A 12,012-nucleotide genomic window follows, 5' to 3' on the forward strand; every position below is an offset into this window, starting at 1 on the left:
GTAAAAACATTATCAACTTAAATAATAGGCTAAATAATAAAAATAAAAATAAACTTGTATGAAAAAAATAAAAATAAAAGCTGTGAGTCTAGTCTAGGTGATTAAGATTGCTAAAACAATACTGAAACTACTGCCTGTAGCGCATGATATAAAAAACAAATAAATTGAAACAGCCCAGAAAACCAAAAACTTGAATAAATGAAATGCATTTAAATGTAATAATTAATGTAATTAATATAATACAGTACATGCCTTAGTGGAATAGTGATTCAATTGAATAATAATATTTTTATGAGAATGGTGCCGTTGAACAATGCTAGCTCAACCTGCACCATTATCTAACAACATTTCTAACCATCCAAACGTCGTTCACTGTAAATAAACAGCTCTTTGCTCTCTCACAAAAGATAATATAGGAATCACACCTTCTCAATTCAATTGGCAATTTATTGTAAATATAAGGTCCTAAGTACATAAACGAGTGCCTGAAAATTTCCCTGCTCACCTTTGGTGTCCTACATAGTAGCTGGTTAACGCTTCTCATATTGTAATAAAGATTTCCCGTACCACAATTTCCGCTTTTCAAATAAAACAATTTTAAAACTTTAAAAACGAATAAATTTTGGATAGGCATTATTTTCAAATTTACATACAAAGGAAAAGAACTCTCTCTTACATTTTTAAACATTATCAATCTTATATAATGATTCTGGGTTATTCTTAACCTATTAATAATAGTTTTACAAGTTCCACCCCAACATACCAAACCATACTGTAATTGAGAGTGTATGAGAGCATAATACAATGTTTTCATTAGCTGCTCATCGCAGATGCTTCTCAGGAAGTAGAACTTTCTTATTGCTCTTCTAACATTTACATGCAAATTTTGAATATGAGTTTTCCATGACATTTTCTCATCATAAGTTAAACCCAAGTACTTGAATGACTTGACCTTTTCAATTTCTTCACAGTCACAATTATCACGATTGTCACAATTTTGTGTATGATATATAATTGGGCCTGCAAAATTGAATTCCTTAAAATCGAAATTGATATATTTTGTCTTTGCAACGTTTACTCTCATTCTATTTATTGTGCACCAATCTTGAAGGATTTTCAAGTCATAGATAATATTATTTTGTACAGTCTCTTTATTTTTATTGGAATAAAAAAGGCAATATCGTCAGCAAAATCCTGAATGTGACCATGAAAGTTTTTTGTAAGCAAATCGTTGATAAATAAAATGAATAAAATAGCAGAGGATACGGATCCCTGAGGTACCCCGACAGTGACTGGAAGAGGCTCGCTGAGGCAGTTGCCCACTCTCACCCGCTGCTCCCTACCAGTCAGGAAGCTGCGGAACCACCGCAACGCTAATCAGAGATTAGCGATAATTAGAGATAATTAGCTAAACGCTTGATCATTAATTTTTCTAGAATTTTTGAAAAAACAGATAGTAGAGTAATAGGTATAATATTATTCAATTTCAAAGAGTTGATTTTCTTATAGATTGGCGTGACAATACTTTGCTTTAATAAGTCAGGGAAAATTCCATCGTTAAAACTCAGATTAAAAATATAGGTGAGGACGGGTGCAATATAAGGGGCGATCTTTTTAATCAAAAGCACGTTAAAGCTATCAAAACCAGTTGACTTTTTATTTTTTAAACTGCGTATCGTTATCAATATTTCGTCGATAGTTGTTGGCTCTATAAAGAAAGATTGACAGTGGTGATGAAGACCCAGGCCGAGAGAAGAAGGTGCGACATTATCAGGCTGTACAACATTCATGAGATAATTATTAACTTTATCAGCTACGCTTTGCGGTTCACAGTCTAATTCTCCGTTTTCTAACTCAACCTTATCAAATTTATTATTTCGGCATTCACCAGTTAAGCTGTTTATAATTCTCCATTGCTTTCCTGGGTCGCCATCAGCACAACGAATACTATTAGAATAATAACGTTTTTTAATGTAATCAATTTCAACTTTAAGTCTATCATAAAAATTTGTATAATAAGACCCAAAAGTTAAATCATATGATCTTTTCTTTACTAGTGCATACAGTTTCTTCCTTTTCTCTATTTTCCTTAATAGGCTAATCGTCATCCAAGGGCTTAGGTTCTTAGCTCTAGCGAGCTTTCTATTAGAGATAGTTGAAGTTTTTGAACATTTATTCACAATATCAGATAGAATAGAATGAAACCTTTCATAACTCAAGATAACGTCATCAATAGAATAAACTACATTCCAATTTATCGCCTTTAGAATATCACATACGTTATCAATATCCACATATTTTTTAACTAGGGTTTCATCATTTTTTCCTCGACAGTTGCGAACTAGATTAAATTTCAATCCTAACAAACAATGATCTGTCACATTCAAATCAAATATTGCATGCGTGAAACAGTTTATTTGCCTATGTTTGATAAAAATATGATCAATCAGTGTTCGAGACATTTTAGTGATTCTAGTTGCTTTATTAACTATGGATGATAGTTGTATATATTGAGTCCTCGATAATATATTATAATTATTTATACAGAGTGATTCTTAATTATGGTAAAATAATTTAATGAGAAATAGTATAGGTAAAAATAGGTAAAAAAGTTCTTACAAATATATATCCATAAACGCTTCATTAGCGAGCTATACAGAGTGAAAGATTTCGCCCTCGAACAGAAGTAGATGATCTCCTATGATTCCTGCCCAAATGTTTACTGAAAACTGATGTTGTGGACGATTAGGATTGATGGCATGATGATTCTCATCTGCCCAAATATGTTTGTTGTGGACGTTAACAATAGCTGTTCTTGTAAATAAAACGGATGTTAAAAAGTTTGGGTTAACAAGTTTTTCTAAAAACAATCGGCAAATACCAGCACGGGGAATACAGTCTCGTGGCAATAGAGTAAGAACTTCCTGGAGGTGGTATGGATGTAATTGTTGCTCTTTTGGTATCCTCCAAATAATAGATTGACATTAAACTGCACTGACAATTCTCTAGTGCTCTTCTCCGGATGTTCATAAATTTCATTGAGAACTTGTTCTTCTAACTCAACAGTCCTAATAGATCGGGGTCTGCCTGCATAAATGTGCTCTTTGGAAATCAAAGAACCTGTTTCAGACAGACGTTGATGAATAGTGGCCAAAAATCTTGAACTTGGACATACTCGGTTAGGAAAATTTTCTTGATACAAACGTCTTGCTTCAGTACTATTACAGTGTCCCATCCCATACATTAAATGCATTTCAGCTAATTCGGAGTATGAATAATGTCTAAAATTACTTGCCATTTTTTAAAAAGGTAACACTCAACACAAAAGCAAAGTGAAATGGTTACAGATAACTGGTTAATAGATTAAACAAAAAATCTGGTGTGGTACACTCACACAACTTTCCTTGCTCATTGATCTATAAGCCTCATTAACGAGGATAATTTAGGGAATAACATTATGCCGATTGGCGGCTACATAATTAAAATTACGATTATACTATTGTGATTGTGTTCAGAGTCCATTTTCCTTTGTTTGAATTATGAAATTTGAGGATTTTTTAAAAGTTGTCAAAACAGCTGTTCTACAAATACAATATCGACACGTGTTCTTTTGAATAAACTGCTCTACCTACCTACCTCACGCACGAGAAGGAGGTTACAATAGTTATTTGTGCATCTAGGGACTAAAGTGCAACTTTTTCTCCCTGAGGGAAACTGTTGTCGCCCGATGGCGTAGCCGAGGGCGACAATTTCCCTGAGGGAGAATAAGTACTTTAGTCCCGTGATGCACACAACATTTTTCCTCCACCTACACCAATACCTATAACAATGAATAATTTTACTACATCTTCACGCTTTCACACTATTTCAGCTCTATTTCGATTGTTAGGTTATGTTCAACCGTTGGTGGATATGAAAAAGTACACACCTCTAACGTCATTAGAGGTGTGTACTTTTTCATATCCACCAACGGTTGAACATAACCTAACAATCGAAATAGAGCTACTTATTTCCTAGAGCTAAAATATTCCAAAGATCGAAATAGAGCTCTTTTACTTTTCCTCTACCGACCACGACAGTGTTGCCACATTCCTCATTCTTCAATCGCGGCGTTGTCGGACTTCTTCCCATGTTAATCTTATGGGTTTATTTTTACTCCCTTGGGAGTAAAAGTGATCACTTTTCCCGCTGGGAATTATTTTTAGTCCCATGGGAGGAAAAGTAGTACTTTAGTATTCGATTCCAGGGTGTAAAATGAGACTTTTGTTAGTAGGTGGAGGAAAAGTAAATTTCTCAAGGATGGGGTGGACCCCCTGTTAATTTCTCAGGGAGAGGACTCATGCCAGTTAATAGAGATGATATATAACTATACAGGGTATGAATTTGAAAAAAATCGGTCATTTTTTTGGAAAATCGTGATAGAAATTTAACAAAATTCATTCTTCTCGGGAATATTACGGAGCTCCTGCAATTTTCCCAGAAATGAGACTCATGTCAGTTGATAGGGCTTATAAATAGCTATCTGGGGTATAAATTTGAAGAAAATCATTAAAGCCGTTTTAGAGAAAACCGTAAAAACATGGTTTTTTAGCCATTATCCGCCATTTTTTCCGCTATTTTGAATTGAATGTTATTGAATTTCTTATTATCAGATCCTCATGGTATAAGGACCTTAAGTTTAAAATTTCAAGTCAATCGGTTAATTAGGAATGGAGTTATCGTGTTCACACACACACACACACACACACACACACACACACACACACACCACACACACACACACTCAGACAAACACCCAAAAATCATGTTTTTGGACTCAGGGGACCTTGAAACGTATAGAAAACATGAAATTAGGGTACCTTAAATTTTGTTGGAAAGCAATACTTTCCTTACCTATGGTAATATAGGGCAAGGAAAGTAAAAACACAGCGCGGTTACAGTAGGCCTAACTTACAGTTTGTTGTTTTGTTCAACAGTGAGCTAAAATATTTTTGGAAGTAATTTTCAGCTGATAATTTCTTCTAAATATTTTCTTATTTAAAACAAAATAAATCAGCTGCTATTTAAATCCATGATTTGCAATCAACTACAACCTATGAGTTATTAGTTCTCTCCTCATAAAACAGCAAATTTTTGTGGTGTAATGTACTACATAAGAATACATTTTATTCAACTTTTATTTAAATTTAGTTTACACAGCTTACATAATTCTTTTCAGAATTAAATTCTCTACAATTTTTATTGCGAAAAATTATTTGATTACTGGTCATTAAAAAAGTTATTGGGCATCAAACTGTGTTTTTCTACTTAGATTTTTTGCATATTTCAACTTTTTTCTCAAAAACTACTCACACTACAGCTTCCAGACTAGTTTTATTCAATTTTTCAGATATTTTTCCATATGAATTCACCATAAGTATGGATATATGTTTATACGAGCTTTTTTTTTATTTTTACCTCTACTATTACGTATTAAATTATTCTACCATAATTAAGAATCACCCTGTATAAGAAATAAACTTTTGCATTCAGTGGTTGCTGCTTATATTATTATAATAGAATATTTTTGTTGAAGTACATAGAAGGTGGCCAATTTATAACTTTGTGGGACTTTTCAATCCTCTCCATCTTAATCTTAGTAGACTGATCACCAGTATCCAAATTTAACTATCTCTTAGTTAAAATACATACTATCCCAGTTTATATTTTCATTCAATATTTCTTGAAGATATAAGCTCCAACAAATATGTCAGACTTCATTAATGAGCTGAAATCAGTTTTTGATGATCACTCAAACCTACTTAAATTATGTCATATCAACGCCCAATCCCTGCCAGCTCATTTTGACGAGTTCAGGTTGATGTTATCTACGGTCTCTGTGGATGTTATTGCTATTAGTGAGACATTCTTGAAACCCAGCCTCTCTACAGAATACTTCAATGTTCCTGGCTATACCTTATTTAGAAATGACAGGATCGGCAAGGGTGGAGGAAGTGTTGCTGTATATATTCGGTCTCAATTTGCTGCCAAGGTAATTGCATCATCTCCTCAATTGTACTCATGTTCACCTGAATTTCTCATGATTGAGGTCAATATTGGACAAGATACTTTACTGATTGTTGCTGTATATCGTCCGCCCAAGGCTGGTAGATTGTCTATTCTGGAGGATGCGCTACTAGATGTAATGCACCAGTATCAGCATATAATTACTCTTGGAGACTTCAATGCTGATCACATGAAAAATACATTTGAGAGTAGACAAGTAAGAACACTGTTTGAGTCGTTGAATATAGAAATACTCAGTAAAACTGCTCCCACTTTTCACACTGGCTCTTGTCATTCCCCCCTACTCGATCTTACTATTGTGAGTGATCCACATTTTGTTATGGCTGATGGACAAATACCATTCTATATGTCGGGTCATGATCTGATTTACGTTATATATAGTCTTGAGCATCAAGTAAGATACACGCCAGAGATTAGGGGCAGGAACCAGAAAAACATTGATTTGGATCGCTGTCTGGATCTTAAAATATAATCTGTTTGGATCTTAAAATATAATTAATTAATGCAGAGAATCGGCATCGCTATTCTTCTATCTTTATCCACTGCCATTATAACGTACCCAAGGTCTATAAATACATGTAATGACACAATCCCGTGATGCATTGCAAAATCGCCATTTTATGGGGTTCTAGTTCACCAATTTTCAAATTTATCAGCTGTTATCATTATAGATTGAACAACATAACAGTAAGAACATAGCCTATTTTTTGTACATGTTATTATTTATCAAAATTTGGGAACAGAATAGTTTTGGGCTATGCCTGTTGTTCTTTCCCGATCATATTCATATGATTTGTAATAAATTGTATCAATAAAATAAATAAATAAACATGATGTTTCATTTTGTTATATTGTTCAAGGAATTTTTCCTTGGTTTTGAATATTTTAGATTTGTAGAATAAATTCTTCCCACAGAATAATGATAGATTCCAACTAGGAACTGAATTGTTAATTTTTAGATTGGGAACTTAAAACTCTTTTTGAGGTTTGCCTTTTGTCCCAATGCAATGCCTTATGAAACATAAGTTACAAGAATAAGAACAATATTTTGTAATAATAAAAAAATGAATTATTGAACTATTTATTATTGAAATTTCATTATTAAAAAAAAGAAAACCTGAATTAACATTTTCACTGAACCAGTTTTTTTTTAAAAAGCATAATGCATGATTTTGTTATGAGCAGATTGGAATATTTCAAATGTACCGCCATAAAGACCCCGCATAATGGCCGCTCCATAAGGAACAGGAGTGTCATGACCTGTATTTATAGACCTTGGGCTTACCCATCTCAGGACTGGTTGCAATGCAGACTTTGTGCGTTACAAAACTTTGAGAAACAGGTTGAGGTCTGTCTGTCGTAGAGCTAAGATAGATTACTATGGTAAACTTTTTGAGGAAAGGCAGTCCACTTCAGAGATGTGGAGGAACATTCGAAAAATCGAGGTGATACCACCCAATTCCAAGTCCACTGCTGTTAATGTTCCTCTGGAACAGCTTAATGAATTCTTTTCTACTCCATCACCACCTTCTTCATTTGCTTACCATTCACTGAACTCAATCATGATTAATCAATTTAGTCACACACTTCCGCAAGAAAAATGTTTCTTCTCATAAGTCCTTCCTGAGACAGTCTCCTCAACTATTCTCTCAATTAAAAAGAATAATAAAGGTATTGATAATATACCTATTTCATTTTATAAGATTATTCTACCAATTATCATTCCTGCTATCACACATATATTCAATTTCTCTCTCCAAATGGGAGTTTTCCCGTCTCTTTCGAAGCAATCATTGAAATGCCCAGTTCCAAAAAATAATAATCCTACTACTCCACAAGACTTCCGACCTATAAACATAGATTCAAGATTCAAGATTTCTTTATTGCAGAAAACATTTATACAAATGCATAGCATCGTCATAGATTAAACATGGTAAATAAAAGTATTTAGGCTACATTCAAAGAAATAAAAATACAAACACAAGCATACAAACATCAAACAAAATACCCTCAAATTAGAAACTCCTCCTTTCTATATGTACATATTTCTATTAACATCTTTTTTATGGCTCTTTTAAAATTACCAACTTCTAGCTCTTTTTAATGTGCAGGAAGCTTATTATAAGCTCTTATACCGAACTCCTTAAAACAGTTCAAGTAGTTTGTAGTATTTCCAAGGCACTGGAGAGAATAGTGCATGACCAGTTGTCACTGTACCTGGAATCATTCAACTTCTTTGATGAAAATCAGTCTGGTTACCGCCCTTTTCACAGCAAAACTACAGCACTATTGAAAATCACTGATGACATTCGAAGTTCAATGGATCATCGTTCTTTCACTCTTCTTGTGTCATTTGATTTTACAAAAGCCTTCTATAATGTCTGTCATCCAATCTTACTCCATAAACTCTTTTTTCAGTGTGGTCTATCATATTCTTGTGTTTCCTGGTTCAAGTCCTACCTTACTGATAGGTACCAGTGTGTCAGAGTGGCTGAGGAGAAAATGTCCAGGTGGCTGCCAGTTGTTGCAGGGGTCTCACAGGGCACAATCCTTGGCCCTCTTCTTTTCTCTATCTATGTGAATAACATTTCTCTGATTTTTCGTGATTTGTCTTATCATATTTATGCTGATGATCTTGTTTGCTACAGTCGCTTTCCTTCTGGTCACTCTTCTCATGCTGTGGCTGCCATGGATGTTAATATAGCATCTTTGATTGTATGGGCAAAGGCGCATTGCTTAAGTCTCAATGCCAGGAAATGCAAAAGTATTATTGTTGCTTATGGCAGACTGTACAATCAACTAGACTTAAATGCAGAGTCCAAAGTAATGCTAGATGGCCATGACTTCAGTATGAGGAATGTATCAAGGTTCTGGGAGTTTTCATAGATAAGAATCTAAATTGGACCTATCACATCAACACCTTATCAAGGAGGATCTTTGCCACAATGCGTCAATCCAAGAGGTTGAGAAAGTTTCTCCCAACCAACATTCGTGTTACGCTCGTTCGAAGTCTTGTCCTGCCCATTGTGGACTATGGCAGCATGGTCTACAATGACATGACTGAGGAGCTTAATATGAAATTGCAGCGTGCATTGAACTATGCAGTTAGGTTCATATAATTATGATGCAAGAAGGGATGATCATATCACACCTTTTTATAGGAGACTGCAATGGCTGCAACTAAAGGAACTGAGACAATACTTCATGTTGTCTTGTATATCACCTAGTTGTCGAGGGCAACGGTCCGCAGTATCTGAAAGAGAGATTCACCCCTCTTGCGCACATCCACCACAGAAACACACGGCAGCACCAGTATTTCCTGCAAATTCCACTCCACCGCACAGTTATGTACAATTTCTCTTTTACTGTAGTGGCGTACCGCTGTGGAACAATATATCACCTGAATTGATTTACTCACCAAGCTTATATTTGTTCAAATCGAGGCTTCTGTCATCATTAATAAATGATACATTTGCATAAAATCATCATGATTGGCAGGGTTTGGTGCGTTGATGCTCTCATTTCATTGCTCCTATTTCATGCACGCAGTTTCATTATTACTTCTTTTTTTTATTAAAAGTCTGATCACAATGTTTTGTAATAGGAGCACCTTCATAGTTTATTTATTACCTATTTCATCTACCCTCTATTGTATTTTATTATGAAGTTTAATTTTTTCATGGTATACTTTCATGATAAGTTTCATTCCACACGGATGCAAATAACAACTTTAGTTTGCTAATGTGATCTAGTATAGTGTTGATGGCTCAATATGTACAATATTATTTTCTTCAATATTTGTAATTGATTAATACTGATGCGGAACTGTAAATAATTATTTATTTCTTAAGTTTAATTTGATTTTGTCTATTTTTTGTAAATGTTACCATGAGCAACAGCCTTGTAACAATTATCAATAAATATCTTATATTATCTCTCTCTCTTAAGGGTTGTGTGGCAGAGAGGACCAGGAGTCCTAACTCCGAACTGTACACCATGGTTACAAGCTATTTTCGATCGTTGAACTGTTTGGTTACTAATAATTATTGCAGTTGTCTACTGGAAAGCGTAGTGCCAGAACATATGCTCTTTTATAGTGTTCTTGTTTCTACTCAGTGCAGTATTATTATAACCATTATTATTGACAATTTTTAGTTTATTTTAATGATTCTTTTCATGGAATAAACAAAAATATACAAATGAAATTTCATATTATTCAAGGCAGAATGTTATTTTTGATTTCAATGTGTCCATGGGATACTTATGAATGCAAAGAACACTTGTGTAAATCAAGGATAGATCTTATCTATAATTCAAATACTTTGACTAATTATAACTTTAAATACCATATCATTAATTTTTCATAAAATGTTCCAACTACCTTACAATGCGGTAGTGAAATGCGCTTTATTTCTTGATAAAATAACAGAATTGAAGTTATTGAAAGTCGTGATTATCTATTTTTGATCATAATTAGGACAAATAAGAATATTTATAATGTTTAAATGATGTTCATACATTCTTAGGGCTGATCTAGACTGTTTATTTTTGTGATAATGTTAGACAACCGTTTATGGATTCGAATTGTTTCAGAAGTTGTTGACAAAAAACTTTAATATCAGAAAAATATCCTGATATTCCAAAAGAAGTTGTTAGTTATTTTCACAGACAAAGGACCTTCATAAGGATTAAATTTCTAAATTGGAATCTACATAATAGAAAGAACTAGAACGACGCAAAACTAAGAGAAAGTGCAAAAAACGTATTTGAAATGGTATTTATCGAATCTTGTACTCAAACTATTTGTTTAAGACTCGACAGTATCATTTATGGGATTTTTATAAAAAATTGGTTTCATATTGTTTCAAAGAGGATAAAATGCTGAACATTTTGATGTCATTCAATTCTATGTAGTGTTGATGGTTAATTTGCTATGAGGGCATTTTTACGTTTCAATGCATTCTAAGCCGGGCCGAGAGGTCGCAGCATGACGTCACACCATAGCCGGCTGCGTTCTCCACGCGTCTTATGCGATCAAGGCAACCTTCTATAATTATACTATTCTTGAACGTTAAGGAGAAGTTGGTTGAAGGTTAGATTAATGAAAGCTCAGGGGTTAGGGTTTTGCTTTTAAATAGCAGTAGGCTATTATTCAAAAATATTTGATCTACATGAAAAATAGGATAAATATGTAATTTATGAACTGTAATAGCATAGTTTATTTCATCATGCAGATTCCTGTACACTTGATTATTCTTCTTTTCACATTTTCTAATGAATATTTGCAATATGTATTTTTTTATGGAACATGAAATTATCAATCTAATAATCCTAGTTTATCATTTCAGGACATATCGTAAGATTGATTATTAGAGAGGTAACTATAAATTTGAATGTAGCCTATAATACCTCAACTTCATGCAAGTATTGCATAGTTTTACTTGTCTCGTTCAATTTGATCTTCATTCATCTAACTGCGTCAATCAATCATGCACTAACGAGCAATCATGCACATACAAGTAGTACAAAATAGGAGTTGCTATACATTTGAGATTATAAGAAAATATTATAAAATATATAGAATAATTTATGCTACTTCATTATCTCTTAGAAGCGTCAATATTAACATTATTCAATACTAATTGATTATTTTGAAATTTACTGCAAAACAACTTTGCGATTTGTCTGTGTATATTATTTCTTTCATTCCTTAACTTAGATCGTATCGGCCAGATAGCCGAGTTAACTAAGGCGTTGAACCCTTCAGTCTGCTAGTGCTACCTGGTTGCTGGTCGAATCCCACCGAATCCCATCGAATAGGCATGGACGTTTGACTATCTCATAAATCATCATCGCACTTCTCATTACCCACGCACGAGCAAAAATCTCATGTGGGCATCATCCGCAATAAAAAAAATATAAGCAGTTTCTGTTTGGCTTGAAAAT

The 12,012-nt window shown here is 33.8% G+C and overlaps 1 protein-coding gene across 2 annotated transcripts in view; it reads right to left on the reverse strand.

Moving 5' to 3' along the window:
* Nucleotides 1-12,012, reverse strand: part of LOC111053695 (AP-3 complex subunit delta-1) — a 98,540-nt gene that overhangs the window by 64,733 nt on the left and 21,795 nt on the right. The gene's annotated exons all lie outside the window — the stretch shown is intronic.

The sequence above is a fragment of the Nilaparvata lugens genome, chromosome 6, assembly GCF_014356525.2.
Source record: "Nilaparvata lugens isolate BPH chromosome 6, ASM1435652v1, whole genome shotgun sequence".
In the NCBI taxonomy this organism is placed as follows: domain Eukaryota; kingdom Metazoa; phylum Arthropoda; class Insecta; order Hemiptera; family Delphacidae; genus Nilaparvata; species Nilaparvata lugens.